At 40.3% G+C, this 19,374-nt stretch overlaps 1 long non-coding RNA gene across 1 annotated transcript; it reads right to left on the bottom strand.

The window, feature by feature from the left end:
* Nucleotides 1–1,238: 1,238 nt before the first annotated feature.
* On the bottom strand, nt 1,239–19,158 carry LOC117286846. Its single transcript, XR_004517964.1, has 3 exons — nt 18,942–19,158; nt 3,202–3,309; nt 1,239–1,357 (listed from the first exon to the last, which is right to left on the bottom strand). It is a non-coding gene; the product is annotated as an uncharacterized LOC117286846 (long non-coding RNA).
* Between the last annotated feature and the right edge of the window lie 216 nt (nt 19,159–19,374).

Raw genomic sequence — 19,374 nt, 5'->3', positions numbered from 1 at the left:
CATTTATGGAGTACAATGTCACATTTTAATAAGCATGTACAATGTGTATTGATCAGATTAAGGAAACTGAAAAGTCTACCATCTCAGGTCCTTGACATTTCTTTGTGCTGGGAATATTTGAGATCTTCTACATTAGCTATTTTTGAAATACAGTCAATTGTTGTCGATCACGATGCTCCAGAGGTTAGAGGCTACTTGTCCTATCCACCTGTACCCCTGCACGCATTGACTGTCTTGTCTCCATCCTTTCTTCCCCCAGTACTCTGGTCGCTGGGACTATACTCTCTTCTCTGCTTGTATGAGATCAACTTTTGGCTTCTGGATATAAGTGAGAACACGTAATATTTGTCTTTTTGTGCCTGACTTGTTTCACTTAATATAATGTCCTCCACTGTTGTCCATGTTGCTTTTTATGGCTAAATAGCAGTGTTCTCTGTGTACAATTATATACTATGTTCTTTTATCCATACATTCACTGTCAACACCCAGGTTGACTATTGGATATTGTGGGTAGGGCTGCAATAAACATGCAAGTACAGATGTCTTTTTGACATACTGATTTTAATAACTCTGAGTATATACTTAGTAGTGGGATTGCCAGATTGTATGATTGTTCTACTCTAGGTCTTTGAGGAATCTCCACACTGCTTTCTGTAATGACTCTACTCATTTGCACCTCTACTAACAATAGAGTTTCCTTTGCTTCGGTCTTCACTGACATTTGCTATTATTTTGCCCTTTGGTAATGGCCATTCTAATGGTGGTTGGATAATAATTCTTGTGTCTTGATATTCATTTCTCTGATGATTTGTGATGCTGAGCATTTTTCATTTTGGGAATTGTCTGTGTTGTTTGTCAGGATCCCGTTTCTATTACTGTTCCTCAAACAGTAGTGGGTTTCAATGCATAAAAAATATATTGGTCTATAATTACTGTATCATCCAAATATTCTAAAAGTTTTGTGATATACTAATGAATATGCTATTTTAGCAATACAATAAATGTCCAGATCTAATGGTGAGAATGATACCTCGCATAATTTAATGTATTGTAGTGATGAACACAGATATAACAATATTAATAATTCACACTGGTGGTGACAAATCCATTGTCTTTTAATATTGTTATTGTTTATTCTTGACTAATAATGGATGCATGTAGAGCCAAGGGATATAGCTTAGTCACAGAGTACATGTTTAACATGCATAAAGCCCGGGGTTCAATCCCCAGGACCACAAAATCAGTCAGTCATTGGTCATATGTTGAGTTCAGTGAGTGGAACTAAAGCTGTAACTTATGAATTCCCAGTTAAGCCTTCCAGTCATACTTCCAAGGGTGGCCTCAGTGTTTCCATTTCCTGGGGGGAAAAAAGAAAAGAAAAGCCAGTTGAAATAAACTCCTCACACCCCCATAACCTACAAACTGTACTTTTAAATCATTTGACTGAAACTATGCATAATGACTGAAAGCTGTAATGAACCTAGAGGTACTTAAGAAATATTTGCTTTTTATAAATCACAACACCTTCTGCACGTATTTCACCTAAAACAGTGTCCTTATGCCCATGTATACAAGACCTTGGATTTGTTCTGTCCACAGACAACAACCAAGCACAGCAGAATGTGGGAAGCTGTTGTGAAAAAAGAATACAATGCAGAGTGCAACGAGTGGTCTCTAGTTCCTCTACCTAAGCCTGAACAAAATAACTCAGTTTTCTTATCTTTAAAATGGGCGTTTAAGAAATATTGACTTAATAACATCACTGAGACAACTGGTATGAGCTCAAGAAGTGTTTTTATAAACTATAGGCCACGAACCATTTAGAGACATAATGTCTATTAGCATTCAAGACCAACAATTTTTTAATAAAAATTAGAATAAAATAGGAAATACCAAAGTGTCCGTATCGTTAACACAAATGCTATTTTCTGCAACTTTTATTGCAGATGTATATGTGTGACTTAGCCCTACTTTTACAAAATGGATGAATGAATTTTTCCACATTTAAACGAAACATGTAAAGTGTGTAACAAGGAGCATGGCCCACAGCAAGCTACTGTGAGCAATGACAGCATCACCGGCACCCAAGGTCAGAGTCACAGGTGGGCACCACTCCTCTAACGGCTTCTTAGTGATCTGCCTTGCTAGTAATGTGTGGGACCACCATTTGCAATGCACCCTAATTCTGCTAGGAGGAGAGAATAAAGACAACTAGGAAAACAGGACAGCATTTGGTTTGGCTGCCATTTCTGTTCATTACTGGCCCTGTAACCTTACTCAAGTCACCTAACTGTCCTGGACCCCGGCACCCCAGGCAGGGTTGGGTTGCCATGAGGGTTAAATTAGTTGAAGGTATAAAGCGCTTACTATGCGTGGCACACAGTAAGCACTGAGTAAATGTTAGCAGTCATTGTGTTGCTATTATTGTGACTGACCCAAGAATAGACAGATCAGCTAATAAAGACCAATTTTCTGCTTCCTCCCTTGGTTTCCAATGATTTTTATCTTTGATTGCTATTCCTGCAGGAAAACAAGCGTTTTTTTTTTTTTTTTGACTTTTAAAAATAAAAGCTTGCAAACAACTGTATCTCTAGGGAATCTCTTATATGTTCCTACCTATTTTCATCTTTTTCTTGAAGTCTAAGGCATTTTCCAGGGTACTGTTTTCTCTTTCTGCCTTGGGTAGCTGACAGAGGGGTGTGTATATACAAATCCTCCCCCTGTGCCTAAGTATTAATCAAGAGATGCAAAGATGCTAAGCCCATCTTTTTAGATGCTTTCATTTAGATGCTTTCAGCATGAAAAATACTGAGTGGAATTGGTACAATTCATGCAAAAGGTAGTGGGCTTTTCCAGTATTCACAGATACCTCTGCTCCTGGATTAAATTTGGGATTTGCTACACCAGAGCCCAATCCCCTGACATTGCCTGGTTACCATCTGGCTGAAAACAGGCTTTCTGGATGACCGCTGAGTTCCTAAATCACATTACCCTTTTGTCAAGTAACGCAGCAGGTAAACAGTGGAATAAGTTAGACCTTCAACATCAGGGGAAAGCACAAGCTCAGGAAAGGAATTAGTCTCTCCAAAGCTGCCTTTCTTTTCTTGGCCTTCCCCTTGCCCTAGAGGTTCTTTTAAAATTAAAAGTTTCACCTATGCTTAGACTCACCAACCAGTCCCACCAGCTTGGAATGCCACCCACCTTGTCACCCAGCAGCTCCCTGCACACCAAGTCTCATTGAGGTATTTCTGAGACCAGCATCTGTGATCCAGAATAAATCTATGGCCTGGTCTGGGGGCCAGACAGAATCTGAAGAGAATAAAAGAACAGCAGTGAAAAGCAGAATCCAAAGGAGCAGACCATAATGTAGATGGTTTTTCCCAGGCTTTTAATATGAAAATATTCTGAAAATGAAATTTGGTAGACTTGTACAAGAAACATCTCTAAAGCCACCATTTAGACTCAAAACTCATTGATATTTTGGGCATTTTGCTTTTTCTATCTATATTTCCATTCACATGTGTGTCTGATACCATGACACTTGACCCCCAAATATCATAGGATCTGTCTTCTCAGAGTAAGTATATTCCCCCATATAACCTAATTACAATTATTATGCCTAATGAATTAAGGATAATTCCATAGCCGGACATGGTGGCAATGCCTATAATCCCAGCATCTGTGAAGATGAAGTAGGAGAATCACAAATTCAAGTGTATTCTGGGCAATTTAGTAACTTTCTGAGATTTAAAAAGGGCTGAGGATGTAGCTCAGTGTGAAGCCCTGGCCCCAGTACAGGAAAAATGTAAAAGAACAATTCCATAACATCATCTAACGTTAGTCTGTGTTCCAATCTCCAAGAACTCAAGCATTACGTTCAACTGGTATAATTAGGCCCTTTTAATAAAGACCTTTTATTTCAATGACATTAGTTAGTGTTTGTTTATTTTTAGGTATTTTTGTTTGCTTGGGATTTTGTTTTGTTTTTGGCAGTGCTGGGGGTACGACCCAGGGCCTTACACATGCCAGGCAAGCATTTGACCACTGAGCTACTCCCCCAGCCCAGTGACATTCTTTGACTTTGACATGCATACAGGCCAGTTGTGTCATTTATAGAATGCCCCACCATTGAGCTGGGATTGGGAGGTGCAGGAGAGGAGAGTAGTACCCAGCATAGGAAATAAGGGAGAGTGAACATGACTTTCCATCTCAGAGTGGAAGACCAAGTCCACTCGGTCCTACACAATGTGCCCACCCCACTTCTCAGGCCCCACCCAGGAAACCCACGGCCACATCGGCCTTCTTGCCACTCTCCTCATGCTAAGCACTGGCCCAGCCTGAGATCCCACATTGTCTCCCCGCACCCTTCTTGGGATGCTTCCCTCTTCCATATATCGACACAGCTGCCCTCCCTTCTTGCAGGTCTTTCCTTATCCACCATGTGGGAAGTTACAAATCACTCTCCCCACCTTGTCTTTGTTTCATGGCATATTTTATCTCCAGCTTTCCATACACGGTACTGTGTCTTCTTTCTTTTCAGCGCTTGCTTATCCCATCACCTTGAAGATATGCCCCAAAGACAGGATTTTCATGGATTTGTTAGCTCCTATACTTGTGCCTGATTCAGTTCAATTAATGTGTATTCCTTCAAACCCACTACTGAGCTCCTGGCCCTGCAGAAAAGCAATGTTCCGGGTGAACCCCTCAGAGCTAGGTGACGTGGCTCTCCAGCGCCTGCTGCCCCAAGCTTGTGGTGAAGCACTATATATGGCACGGAAAATGACCCTCAGAAGCAGAGGTGAGGCTCTGGGGCTGCCCGGAGCCATTCTCCGGCCCTCTCTCCACAGAGCCATTTCAGCTTCTTTACATTCCTGAGGCCATGCCGCTGATCTTTCTAAGAAGCAGACATGGCGGTGCCAGTCCTTCTACTCAAAATCCCTTGTCATCTTTTCCTCCACAGGATGAAATTCAGTCAGAACTGAGCCTGATGCACGTACGGACTTAGCTGGCTTCCACTTTCCCTGTCCCTAGTCCCTGCCACTCCTCACCCCAAGCTTGACAATACTAGATTGTGTCTACCAGTTTCTAGAATATTCCTGCACCTCATACCTTACACTTACTCTTTCTGTACTATCGTGCACCTCACTCTACCCTATCCACCCTAGTGTGTAGTCATGGCAAACTTCTACTCCCTCAAGGTTCAAGTCAAATGTCACCTCCCCTTCTGAAGCTCCCCTCTACTCTAATCGCACCAGGCACTTGGTTGAAAATGAAAACAGTTTAACAAGAATCCCGTCGTCGTTATTAGCTCTCAGCCTGGTCCTCAAGTGCATGAAGAGCATTGGTTCTTTTCATCTGCATAGCCACAGAGTCCTGGGCAAAATGCCAGGTGTTTAACAAGTTTGGGTGACTTGATCTAAGTAGGAATTCTGCCCCGAGCAGAGCTGTTTGTCGAGGGCTCTCTGGATCAGACTTAGTGACCCTGATCGTCTCTGTTCTGATTTTATGGCTCAAGCCTAGAGTTAATGGTAAATGTCCTCATTGTTTGGGCCTGCCGAAACTTTGTGCAAACCCAATATCAGGCGGCTGTTTCACTGCCCACAAACAATTCTACATTCCAGAGCAGGCTGACCCAGTATCCAGATTGTTTTGTTTGCTTTTCACTAACAAGGAAACTCTCACTGAAGGCCCTGAAACTTAAACCACATTCTCTGCTCCAGCTTGCTCTCCCCTGTACAAATATGTGTGTATGAGAGAGAGGCAGACAGGGACAGAGGAAGAAAGATAACCAGAGGGAGGCAGAGAAGCCATAAAATTAACCCGCCACTGTGTTCCTAACCCAGCTCAGGTTGCCCCTACCCGATAGAGGACTGAACAATGCCCAGGGGTTTGGCACCAAGTTCAAAGAGCCTTGGTGGCATCAGGAGACTGATTAGACCCCCTTTTGGAAAAGTATACAAGCATCTTTGTCAGCTCTCCCCTCCATTTTCTTTTCATTTTAGGAAACGTACACTTTTCATTCACCTAAGTCCAGACAACTGGATGTGCCTAACATTCTGGTCAAGGTCAGAACTCACAGTGAAATGGCATCGTCAGGATTTTTCTAGGAAGGTGATCTAATTATCTGCAGCCTACGAGTCTTCTACACTATGAATATGTTTTCTGTCATGTCCATGTGTGACCTGTGATCTGGCAAGATGTCTGTCAAATCAGTCCATGTTATTATTTACAAATTTTCACCTATTCTTTGTCCTCATTTTAAAAATCCACAGCTTAAATTTAACTTTGAAAAAAATTCCCAGTTTTGCATAGTTCAGGGACTCGGGGTCCAGAAGAAGTCTCAGGCTGTTCACATACTCATGCTGAAAGTTTCTGTAGCACAGACGAAGGTGAGTAAGCATTTCTTATGGATCCTGAGGTTCCTCCCCAGCTGTCAGCATTGTTTCTGTTTGTCTGGTTTGAACTGAGTCCAGCTGACTGTCCTCCAAGTTCCAGTTTAGGTCAGATCTCAGGAGACAGCCTGTCTGCTTGCTTAAAAAACAAGTATCTGTATGAGTATCCACCCCAACCTGGAGTCGTGTAGATTATTGATGCCTGCTGACCTTGCCCAGGGTCCCCTGCAGGGTGGATGGAGGTGAATAGCTATGTGGTAATCTCTCCATCCGAGCTTGTTGGCACCTTAATAAGAAACCCTGCACACAGATGGCTGGGCTGCCCGGACTGCTTCCCTCTTGCACAATCAGGCTGTCCCACCAGGTGTCTGTGTCATCTTCATTTTTTTCCCCATTTACTCTGGAAGTCTCCTTTGGTGGCCTCAAAACTCTTGTGACCATCTACTATTATTTAGTGAGCATTTAATGGACCCGATCCCGACTTGTTCCCAGAAAGACTCCAGTGAATCAGAACAGGGGTTTCCACTTGCAAGGATTTCATAACCCAAAGATGGAAATGAAACAGGGAGTTAAAGGTGGAACAGAAGTATGTGATTCTCGTGTTGTACATATACGATATGTTTTACAGATCCACAGTCTGACTTTTTAATTAGTGAGAAATTCCTCATCAATTTATCACTATAAATTTGTTTAAACATTTGAGAGTATAGCATAACCTCTCTCTCCCTCTCTCTCCCCACCCCACACACTGTTTTTCCTTTCCACCAGAAAGCTCAGAGCAAATTTTAATGCTAATCTCTAAACACTGATATAACAATGGTATTGGACAATTGACATATTTGATATATTAACAACTTTTGTATGATATATATTTCTAATTAATTAATTGTCTTTGCTCTGTAGTATAAGTTGTAAAGAGGCAGGTGGGCATAGAAAAAAGGGTTAGGTATTGGTAAAAGGAGGCATGAGCTTGAATCTGCTCCCTTCTCATTACAAGGACTTGAAAAGATAACCTTTATCTCATGGGGATTTTCATGGGGAAGAGTCACGGGGACATGATATGTCAAGCACAGCTGTTTTTAGCTCCTTGCTGAGATTTTTGGAACTAGACAGGTACAGCATAAGTCATTAAAAGTATAGCTCTTTATTTGATGCACCAACAAGTACTTATTGTTGATTGTATTGCCTTTAAGGTTGAAGTTGTGCTCTCAGATCATCTGCAGGCCATGATAAGCACAATACCTGAAATAGGACCACTTAATCAGTCAGGTAAGCTCCAGTTTATAGGTATTTCTCAGAGGTTTAAAATCAGAGGGAGGTTTTCTGATAGAGTGTATGCGAGGAAATTCCATCAGAGGAGCTCATGAGTGAGCCTGGGAGGCTAGGTACCACCTGGAGACTAGAAACCAGATCTGTCACCTCCCCTGAAAACTCTGGGGACCCTGTGGAAAGTCAGCATTGTGCAGTGGAAAGCTCCCTGGTTTGCCACTCAGCAGGTTTAAATTCCTGGTCAGCCACTGGAAGTTGTGTGGCCCCAGACATGTCACTTGACCTTCCCAGACCTCCAATTCATGGTGGCAAAATTGGTCAAATAATAGTATTCTAGCATGGGTGATTAGAGGTGACCTGTTATAGGCACATAACACAACACCCTGCCCACTAGGAAGTTTGAATGGTAGTTTACTGTTAGGCCTTAGTTATCATTAACTATCACAACCCCCTTACATGACTGTGAAGCAGATTTCTAGCATAACAAACTAAAAGTAGCTAAATATCCAGCCAAAATAAGAGCAGAAAACAAACACCGTGTTTTCAAACATTAATGCAATTGAACAATCCCTGGGAAGATCAATTAAGGGAAGAAAATAGAAGACACAAATTGCCATTAATAGCTTTAAAGAGGAACTCTTAATATAGTTTTTATAGTCATTATCAAGAAGTTAATAACATATTTAAAAAGTCATATGAACAAATTTGGCAAATTCTCGAAAAATGTAATTTACTAAAGCACAACAGTAAACATAAAATCTAAATATATTTGTTGATTAAATTTAGTTTATTGCATTTATTAATTTATTTATTAAGTTAAATTTTCCATTAATGGTCTTACTATAAAGAAAGTCAAGCGGCCCAGGTAACTTTCCTAATGCATTCCATCTAATTTTTTTTTTAGTGCTTTGTAATCAGTATTAAGGAGACATTCATACATTTCAACAGTTGCTTAAATTCTGATACCCAGATTTAAGCATGTGAATACGACTTAAACACACAAGTAAAGCTATTCATCATAATTTGCTGTACTACTACCATTAAATTACAGTTACTTTGAAGCATAAGTCAAATGGGTTAAAGTAAGCCTGTAACACACCTAAGGAATGCCTTATATTAAACATGCAAATTAGCTTTCCATGTAGTCTCTTCATTTTAATTTCAAAGTTACCCAGCTCTCCATCTAACATTTAAGGAAAAAATGATATCAATCTTACACAAACCCAGAAAATCAAAAGCAGTTTAACCCCCATATGAAAATCTGACAGATGAAATAAGACAAGAAATTTGTAGATTGCTATCATTTATGGATATATATGCAAAAGTCTGAAATATTAGTAACTAAAAATCAGCAACATAAAAAAGTAGATAATATCTCAGGACCAAATGGATACTATCCCAGAAATGCAAGATAAATTCCACATTAAAAGTGTATTCAATGCAATATAAAGAGAATAAAGGAGAAAAATAAGACAATCCTCTTTATCAATCCCACACAACTTTTGGCAAGATTTCACATTCATTCACTGCAATAAAAAATCATTCAACTAGACAGAGAAAGGAGCTTCCTCATTCTGTTAAAAAGTATCTATGAAACACCTACAGCTTACATACTTAATGCTGAAATCCTGACCAAATCCCTCCTGTAATCAGGAACAAGGCAGGGATGCTCACTCTCTCTGCTCTGGTACCTGTTGTTCCCCCAGCACCTACAATCCTTGCTCTCAAGAGCAACATTATGTTTCATCTTGTCCTCCAGCCCATCCTCACTGACAGGGGTTGAAACATCTGAAATCAGCTGGCAACCTGCCTGGGGCAGGCAAACATGGAAATAACTGCATTTACAAATCCCCTATATAAAAGCAACCCCCTGAAGATATTCCTACTTGAAATTATCTTGTAGCGAGATTTTTTAAAGAGCTGACTTAAGCTCCCCAAGTATACAGGCACAGAACTGAGAACCAGACAGGCAAAGGACCTCATCAAGGTCATGCATCAGTACCAGGGAAAAGAAGGTCAGCTCTGAGGATTGCTGGGGCCCTATCAATCTTCTAGCTCCCCAGTTTTTTGGAATAGATTAAAAAGAGCCAGGGACAAGGGGGGAAAATGAGAACCAAGACCTGTCATGTAAAGTTACAAGATCCCAATAATGAATGTAACTGTACTGTATACATAAAATGTACCAATAAACTCAATGAGGAAAAAAAAAAGAGGAAGATCAGTTGCCAATAAGTATGTGAAAAGGCACTCAGTATCAACAGTGTTCAGACAAATCAAAAATTAAAATTTGTATGATATGCTATTTTACATCTACTGAACTGAAAGAAGTTTAAAAAATGGTCTGCAATATGTTAATAACAATAGTAGCAATACATGCTCTCATACATGCTAATGGTAATAAAATTGGTTTAACTAACGGGAAAAAAAGAGCCATTTATATTTACATAAAGAAGTCAGACCTGAATGATGAGGACCCCCTGATATGATTTGAATGTGTCCCCCAGAGTTTGGGTATTATAAATTTAATTCCCATTGCAACAGTGTGGGAAGGGGGAGCCTTTAGGAAATGATTAGATCTGCAGAGTTCTGCTCTTTCACTCACTCATATGATGCCCTCTGCCAAATCATGATGCAGGAAGAAGGTCCTCACCAAGCTAGGCATGGTGGCACATGCCTGTCATCCCAACACTTAGGAGGCTGAGGCAGGAGGATCACCATGTGTCTGAGGCCAGCCTGGGCTACTAGTTAGTTTAAGGCCAGTCTAAACTACATAGTAAGATCCTGTCTCAAAGGAGGAAGAGGAAGAAGAGCGGGGAGGCAGAACTCACTAGATGCCAGTGCTGTGCTCTTGGATTTCTTGTCCCCCAGAATTATAAGCAAATACATATCTATTCATTATAAATGATTGATTTTGATGCAACAGACTCTGTTATTCTGTTACAACAGCATGAAGTGGATTCATATTCCCTCACAATTATATTAGAAAATGAAAAGGATCCACTACATCCATGTATATTCAATAAAATAATCACAGTATATATTGTAGAAATTTTGTAGTAGCATTTCCACCATTATGCTAGTACTGGGTAATCATCTTCCTTTCCTGGTTAAAGTGAGACAGTTCTATGACACATTATACAGTTGTCAAAGAGACTCTGAGCAGAACAACTTCTCTCTCCTCCTGACTCAAAACTGCTTTGGTCTAGATCCAGAATGCCCTCCATAGGCCTCATGAGCTCACAAGTGGGGCTTTGAAAGGTGATTGAGGCAGCTCTCCCCCCAGCCGCCCGACCTTAACAGAGGACAGATAAGAGGCAGAGCTCCCCACCACACACACACACTTCTGGCCTCCTAGCGGTGCTGGTACCTGGATTCACACCACAGATGCACAGGGTGGGGGAATCATAAAGACCATTGATTGTCCTGAGCTCTAGCCTTGATTGTGATTTAATTCACATAGTTAAAGGTGATAGATTAATAACTACCACAAAGTATCATTTTCTAAGCTGTGTTTGATGCTTTTGTGTTGCTGATTTTATCACTTGGGCTAAGATGTTGTGAATGATCTAAACAGTTGTTCTTCCTGATGAAAAAGAGATTGCCTCAGAGTCATTAGAGACTCAAAACCTAAAGACAAGCTATAACAGGAAAATCAAAGTATTAACCCAGGTATCAAACTTAAAATAGTACCAACAACAAAAATAAAAATGGGAAGACATTCAAACAAGGATCAAGCACAAACACAGTTTTCCAGCTTAACGAGGGCAAATTCTGGGGAAAATGATATGGAAAAGTCTGATAATCAACCACCTGAACACCCTGAACTGATAGCACAGGAAGTAACAAAACAGATGAATGAGGCTCTAGAAAAATTCAAAACAGAAATAATTTTGCTGATAACTACAGAGATGGTGAACAGAATGAATGACATGATTAGAAGCTTTAAAACAGAAACAGATATAAGATACATGAGCTTAGGACCATAATAGAAGCCATGAAGCCCAGCATAGGAAAGAAATGGAATCCATGAAACTGATCCAAATAAATATCCAGGAGATTAAAAACTCTACTGAAAGTTTACATAACTGATTGAGCCAATTTGAAGACAAGATGTCAAATATAGAAGACAGGATGGAGGTCAGTGACCATGAAAAGAAGGATCTCTTCAAAATAGTAAGGGAACATGAGAAGTCAATCCAACAGCTCCTACATGATACAAAGAAGAATAATATAAGACTGATAGGAGTTCATGAAAAAGGAGAAAGTACAAGTGACATTAAAAAACTGTTCACAGAATTAATGACAGAAGAAAACTTCCCAAACAGAGCAAATGAACTTGACATACAGATAAGTGTGGCATATAGGACTCCAACTTGCCATGATTAAAAAAAAAAAACCCACACATAGACATATAATAATCAAGATCCCAGAAGCCCAACAGAAGAACAAAACACTGCAAGCAGTTAGAGAAAAGAAACAAATCACATGCAAAGGAAAGCCCATCAGAATCAAAGCAGACTTTTCAACACAAACCCTCAGGTCAAGGAGAGCCTGGAGTGAGGTATTTCAAGTCCTAAAAGGAAACAACCTCCAACCTAGACTGATGTATCCTGAAACACTATCTTTCAGAATTGATAGGGAAATAATAAGATGCTTCCATGACAGAGAACACCTGAGAAACTTCATGAATACCAAACCAGCACTCCAAACAGTTCAAAAAGAAAATCATAGACTGAAAATAAAAGGATGGAAAACAGTTCTCCATGTGACAGGAACCTGGAAAAAAGCAGGGGTAGCTATTTTATTTGCAGACAAAGTAAATTTCAAACCAAAACTAATTAAAAGAGATGAAGAAGGTCACTATATCCTTGTAAAGGGAACAATCTGAAAGGAAGAGATGACAATCATAAATATATATGCATCAAATACTAATGCCCCCAACTATACAAAACAAATATTAAGGGACATGAAAAACTAAATAAGCCCTAATACAATTGTACTGGGGGACCTCAATACCCAATCATCACAAATAGAAGATCATCTAGACTAAAAATCAACAACAAAATACTACAACTGAAACTAGCATTTGAACAAATGGACTTAAAAGATGTCTACAGAGTGTTCTACCCCACAAAATCAAAATATACATTCTTTTTGGCTGCACATGGGTCATTCTCCAAAATAGACCACATACTAGCTCATAGAACATGTTTAAGTAAGTGCAGAGGAGTTGAAGTTATCCCACATATATTGTCAGACCATAGTACAATTAAACTGGAGAGCAATATCAAAAGAAACCACAAGAATTTCACAAACACATGGAAATTGAATAACACTCTCCTGAACAACCAATGAATCACAGAGGAAATTAAGGAAGAAATTAGACAGTTTTTACAAATAAATGATAATGCCAATACAACATACAGGAATCTATGAGACACAATGAAGCAGTTCTATGAGGGAAATTGATAGCAGTCAACAAGGAAAACAGCAAGCCCAAATAAACAACTAGTGCTGAATCTTAAGCTTTTAGAAAAGGAAGAGCAAAACAACCCAAAAGCTCATACAAGGGAGGAAATTATAAAGATCGGAGCAGAACTCAATGCAATGGAGACTAAGAGAAAGATATAAAAATCAATGAATCGAAGAGTTGGTTTTTCAAAAGAATAAATAAAATTGATAAACCCTTAGCCACCCTTATCAAAAAAGGAAAGAAAAGGCTCAAATCCATGTAATTAGGAATAAAAAAGGTGAAGTCACAACAGATCCAAAAGAAATTGAGAGGATCATCAATATCTACTTTGAGAACCTATACTCTAATAAAATGGAAAACACAGAAGAAATGGACAGATTTCTAGACACATATGAATTACCAAAGTTGAACAAATAAGATATAAAAATTCTAAATAGCCCAATTACAATCAGTGAAATTGAAAATGTAATTAAAAATCTACCACGGAAACAAAGTCTTTGTAAATAGGGAAGGGTGGAGGAAGGGAAGCGGGGACAGGGGTATGGGGAAAAAATGAGAACCAACATCTGTCATGTAACGGTACAAGATCAGAATGATAAATGTAACTGCACTGTATACTTAAAAAGTACCAATAAACTCAATGAGGAAAAAAAAAATTACCAACAAAGAAAAGCCCAGGTCCTGATGGCTTAAATGCTGAATTCTACAGAATATTTAGAGGAGAATTATTGCCAATATTCTTTAAACTTTTCGATAAAATTGAAAAGGAAGCAGTATTTCCAAATTCATTCCTGGAAGCAAGTATTACTTTGATTCCCAAACCAGGGAATGACCCAACCAAAAAAGAGAACTACAGGCCAATTTCCTTAATGAACAGAGATGCAAAAATCCTCAATAACATATTGGCAAGCAGAATACAGAGGGTCATCCAGAAGATCATATAATGTTATAATGTACAATGTGAAATAGGAAGAAAGGGGCTAAAGGTGTAGGGAAAGTGGGAAGGGTAGGGGAAAGCTAAAAAAGGAAAAGAAAAAAATATGAGAAAATGAAAAAATGGAAATGAAGTGGTTGTAAATGGGGAGGGCAGGAGGAGTGAAGGGAGGGCAGAGACAAGTGGGAAAAAAGGAGAACCAAGACCTGTCATGTAAAGATACAAGATGCCAGTAATGAATGTAACTGTACTGTATACCTAAAATGTACCAAGAAACTCAATGAGGAAATAAATAAATAAATAAATAAATAAAGATGGTCACACACCCTGGCCAAGTTGGATTTAACCCAGGAATGTAAGGATGGTTCAACATATGTAAATCAATAAATGCCACACATTACATTAAAAGAGCCAAAGACAAAAACTATATGATCATCTCAATAGATGCAGAAAAAGCATTTGACAAAATTCAACATCCATTCATGATTAAAAAGAAAAAACACAGAAAATTGGAATAGATGGTCTTTACCTCAACTTGATGAAGGCTATCTATGAAAAAATAAGAGCCAATCACATACTAAATGATAAAAAAACTGAAAACCTTCACACTAAAATCAGGAACAAAACAAGGATGTCCACTATCACCACTCCCATTCAATATAGTTATGGAAAGATGAGCCACAGCAATTAGACAAGAGAAAGAAATAAAAGCAATAAAGATAGGAAAGGAAGAAGTTAAGCTGTCATTATTTGCTAATGATATGATATAGAAGACCCAAAAAACTCTGCCAACAGACTTCTAGACTTAACTGACAATTTCAGCAGAGTAGCTGGATACAAGGTCTACACTCAAAACTCAATAGTCTTCTTGTACACAAATAACAGACTCACTGAGAGAGAAATCAGGGAAACAATCCCTTTCACAGTAGCATCCAAAAAAATGAAATATCTAGGAATCAATCTAAGAAAGAAAGCAAAAGACCTCTATATTAGAACTACAATATTTTGAAAAAAGAGATTGAAGTGGATATAAGAAAATTGAAAGATAATCCCTTGTTCCAATATAGTGAAAATGGTCATACTTCCAAAACTGCTATACAGATTCAATGCAATCCTGATAGAAATCCCAACAGTATATTTCACAAAACTAAAGAAAAGAAATACAAAAAATGCATGTGGAACCAGAAGAGACCTACAATAGCAAAAGCCATTCTAGGCAACAGAGACATGGCAGGGGGTATCACAATCGCCAATTTGAAACTATACTACAAAGCCACTGTGTTAAAAATAGCATGGTACTGGCAAAGAAACAGACCCAAGGATTAATGGAATAGATTAGAAGATGCAAAAACAACCTCAGACATACTCAGCTACCTCATCTTTGATAAAGGAGCCAACCATCCTCACTGGAGGAAAGATAGCCTCCTTAATAGATGGTGTTAGAAAGGCTTGATTTCAACCTATCAAAGATTAAAACTGTCTTTCACCATGCACTAAGTTAAAATCAAAGTGGATTACAGATCTAAATATTAAAACAAAAACACTAAACTTGTTAAAATATAAGTTAGGTAGAACTCTTGAAGACATTGGCATAGGAAAAGACTTTATGAACAAATCCTCAGTAGCACGGGAACTAGCATAAAGAATCAACAACCAGGATATCATCTTTTTGAAAAGCTTCTGCACTGCAATAGAAACCAAGAGAGCTAAGAGCCAACCTACAATTTAGGAAAAAAATTTTACCAGATGCTCCTCAGAAAAAGGTCTACTATCTAGAATATATAAGGAACTCAAAAAAATCAAGCCCCCCAAATATAAAGATCCAATTCAAAAATGGGCATCTGAAAGGAACAGACATTTCTCAGACAAAGAAGTAAAAACAGCAAATAAATACATGAAAAAATGTTCCACATCACTGGTCATTTGAGAGATCAGATGAAAACAACACTGAGATTCCACCTCACCCCAAAAAGAATGGCTGCTATCAAGAAATCAACCAATAACAAACGCTGGTGGGGGTGTGAGGGGAAAGGAACCTTTCTCCATTGTTGGTGGGAGTGCAGAGTGGTGCTACCACTATGGAAATCAATATGGAGATACCTTAAACAACTAGGCTTGGAAGTTCCATTTGACCCAGTTATTCCCCTGTTGGGCATCCCCAAAAGAATTAAAAGAATCATACCACAGTGATATATGCTCACCCATGTTTATAGCAGCACAGTTTGTAATAGCTAAAACTTGGAAACAGCCAATGGCCCATCAACTAGAGACTGGAAAAGAAGATGTCATTTTTTTATAAAATGGAGTACTACTCAGCCATAAAGAATTCGACAATAGAGACATTTATAGCTAAGTGGATGCACATTAAGAACATACTCTTAAGTGAAATTAACAGGACATTCATGGGCAAATATCATATAGTTTCTCTGGTGTGATAAACTAAATGTTTAAACAAGCGTCAAAATGTATAACTGATATTTTGTAACAGGAAGAAAAGGTCTACAGGTATTGGGCAAATGGGAGGGGTAGGAGAAAAGTAAAAGGGAAGAGAAAAAATAAGAGAAAAGGAAAAAATTGAAACAAAAATCTTTGTAAATGGTGGGGGGAGAAGGGAGGGCAGGGGAATGGGGAAAAATAAGAACCAAGATCTGTCATGTAAAGGTACAAGATCCCAGTGAGGAATGTAACTATACTGTATATCTAGAATGTGCTAATAAAACATATTTTTAAAAGAAAAGTGATGGAAGCACGGGGCTTAGGAGGGCATCTGGTCAGAAGATACAGGTTGCTGGGAGCATGACCTGGAAGGGCACATCCCTCTCCCTGGGTCCTGCCTTTTCTCTGTGCTTCCCGTTACCATGATGAGAGCGGTTGTCCCCCTCCTGGCCCTTCCTTACAGCCTTTTCTATGTTTAAATCTCCCAACCATGAACTAAAACTTCTGAAACTGTGAGTCCAGATAAACCTCTGCTCATTTAAATTGCAGGTGTCAAGCATTGCGTCCAGCCATGAGGAAAGTGAAAAAGATTCTGTGTGTAGAAATTAATACACAATTATGTAACACCATAATAGACACACCTATGATGGATAGAGAAATCCACTGAAATGTTGGGCAATGATTTCTAAACCATGCCCTTCATAAAGAAATTCAACAAAATAGCCCAAAGAATATCCTTTTGTGGCCTTACCCTTCTGAATCTATCTCTCACACAAACCTATAATGTTGTTTATTTACCACCTATAACTCACGGTAGGAATGAAGGAACACAATGCCCACTTTTGTGCTCCGTGGTGTTCTTCATTTCCCAGCACTGGGTGTTGAACCCAAGGCTTTGTGCATGCTAGACAAGTGCTTAGCACTGAGCTAACCCCAGCTCTTCGTGAGTCTTTTCATTAACAGCATTTAGGAATTTGTAAATCTAAGTTAACATATCTAAAGTCTTTAGAATGGTGCTTTTACCATAGTAACTGCCAAATCAGTGTCCCCCCATATGGAGGCTATCACAAGACACATCCCAGCATTCCAGAGTCTGAACCAATTGGACCTGAGGTGCACACAAGAAAACAATGTGGTTCTGGATGGGGTCCCAGAGGAGCCTGTTCCGACAGACAGGCTCCCTGCAGAAGAGGTCACCACCTCTGCTTGTCCCCTGCAGGCAGGGCTGTCACCTTTCCTGGTCCTTGTGTGACATCTGGAGAAAGTGCTGCCAGTAGAGGCCATCCATGCTCCCCTAAGTGAAGTGATACCTCCCTCCCTCCCTCTGATTGTGCCAAGACTAAACAATGCGTGGAAAAAAAAAATAAAGGCTTCTTAGTGGGTTTTGCCTCAGCCACATTCAGAAAACAGATCAAAACAAACTCCTGAACTTTAATTTGGTTCCATGGTAGCAAAACTGAATTCACCCAAATAGAAAAGGCTGTGCTGAGTCAGCACCCCGAAGCTGGCTGGGCTTGGGACCAGGTCACGAGTATTTCTGAAAGGTAACGGGGCAGTCCCTTGCATGTGGCTCCTGTCCCAAACCTCTCCACCCCAGCCCGTAATTGGAGCGGAACTCACGGGGGATGAAATTAGGAAGCTCATCGGCGCAAGGGCATCTCCGGATGAGCCCAGAGAATCTCTGCTCTCCCTTATGAGCAGTTTGCTGTTCAGACCATTTGGTCTCAGGGCCTCCTTCATGTGCCCTGTTCGGGCCACCTTCAGCTCCACTTCCTGCTGTTGGTGCTTGAAGTCTATCACCTTTCCGGGCCATGGTGCCCAGCACACACCTGCCAGACTCTAAGGCCCAGGGGCAGGATTTGGGCAAGGGCATGAGCTCTTTGAATATGTAGTTATTTGGGTGTCTGAGGAATTCGGGAGAGCTTGTGACTGCACTTAGGAGGGAGGCTGGTGACTTAAGTAACATAGGTCTTTCCAGAACAAATAGTGGAAAGTGGATTTAAATTCATGCCCACCTCCCCCGGAGCTTTTCGTTCCAAATGCACATGGTCTGTGGGTCGCAGACATGAGCACACCCTGACCAGCTGAACGTGGAGAACCAGGCAGGGGAAGGAACATGATACGCCCGACCCTTCCGTCGCCCTTTCCCTGAGCGGCTTCTGTGGGGTAGGGACTGGGTCAAAACAAAGCCCAGTACTAGCACAAACAACTGTTCTTGCCCCTGACCTCTAAGCCATTTCCCAAAGCCCTGTGGCATCTGATACGTGTTCCCAAATAACTGTGCAGACACAGAGAAAAGGAGCCTGAGTCCCTGACAGCTGCAGCGTCTCCACAGCATGGCCTTTCACCGAACCTGCCGTGTAGACCATCCCAAAGGCCCTGACAAGGATATTAAAAATCCAGCAAGAAGTTCAGTAAACAGGGCACTGTTACTTACATGCTTGGCCAGGCCATTTGGGCCAACAGAGCTGCAGGGGGCTTCTGAATGACTTCAGTGTTCCAGAATAACAATCAGGCCAGCCTCGTAGAGCCCTGGGAGTGGGCTCCACGGTGAGGGCCAGAAAGACAGCCCCACTGCCAAAAGCCTAGTCAGAGGAGAGTGGAGGACACAGTGCTGCTCCCGCCAGGGATGGCAAGCAGGCTGTGGCCTCACATTGTTCTGAGCAGAGAGCCAGACTGAGTCCCCCGTGCACAGATGCAGGAGGGGCGTGATCGGGGCACAAGTTTAGGGAGGGGATTAGACACTCCTCAGGGAAGGGTGGATGACAGCTCCATGCAGCTGTCTGGAAAGTTCAGGGCTGTTGTGCCGTTCCAGAGATTTTAGGGAATTAAGATGTTTGGGGCAGGAGTTCAGATAAAACTCTTCGTCT

Source organism: Fukomys damarensis, unplaced genomic scaffold (genome assembly GCF_012274545.1).
Source record: "Fukomys damarensis isolate Sample0158 unplaced genomic scaffold, DMR_v1.0_HiC HiC_scaffold_1, whole genome shotgun sequence".
Classification (NCBI taxonomy): domain Eukaryota; kingdom Metazoa; phylum Chordata; class Mammalia; order Rodentia; family Bathyergidae; genus Fukomys; species Fukomys damarensis.
Note: the sequence above shows the minus strand (reverse complement) of the source record. Positions and strands in the feature narration are given on the sequence as shown.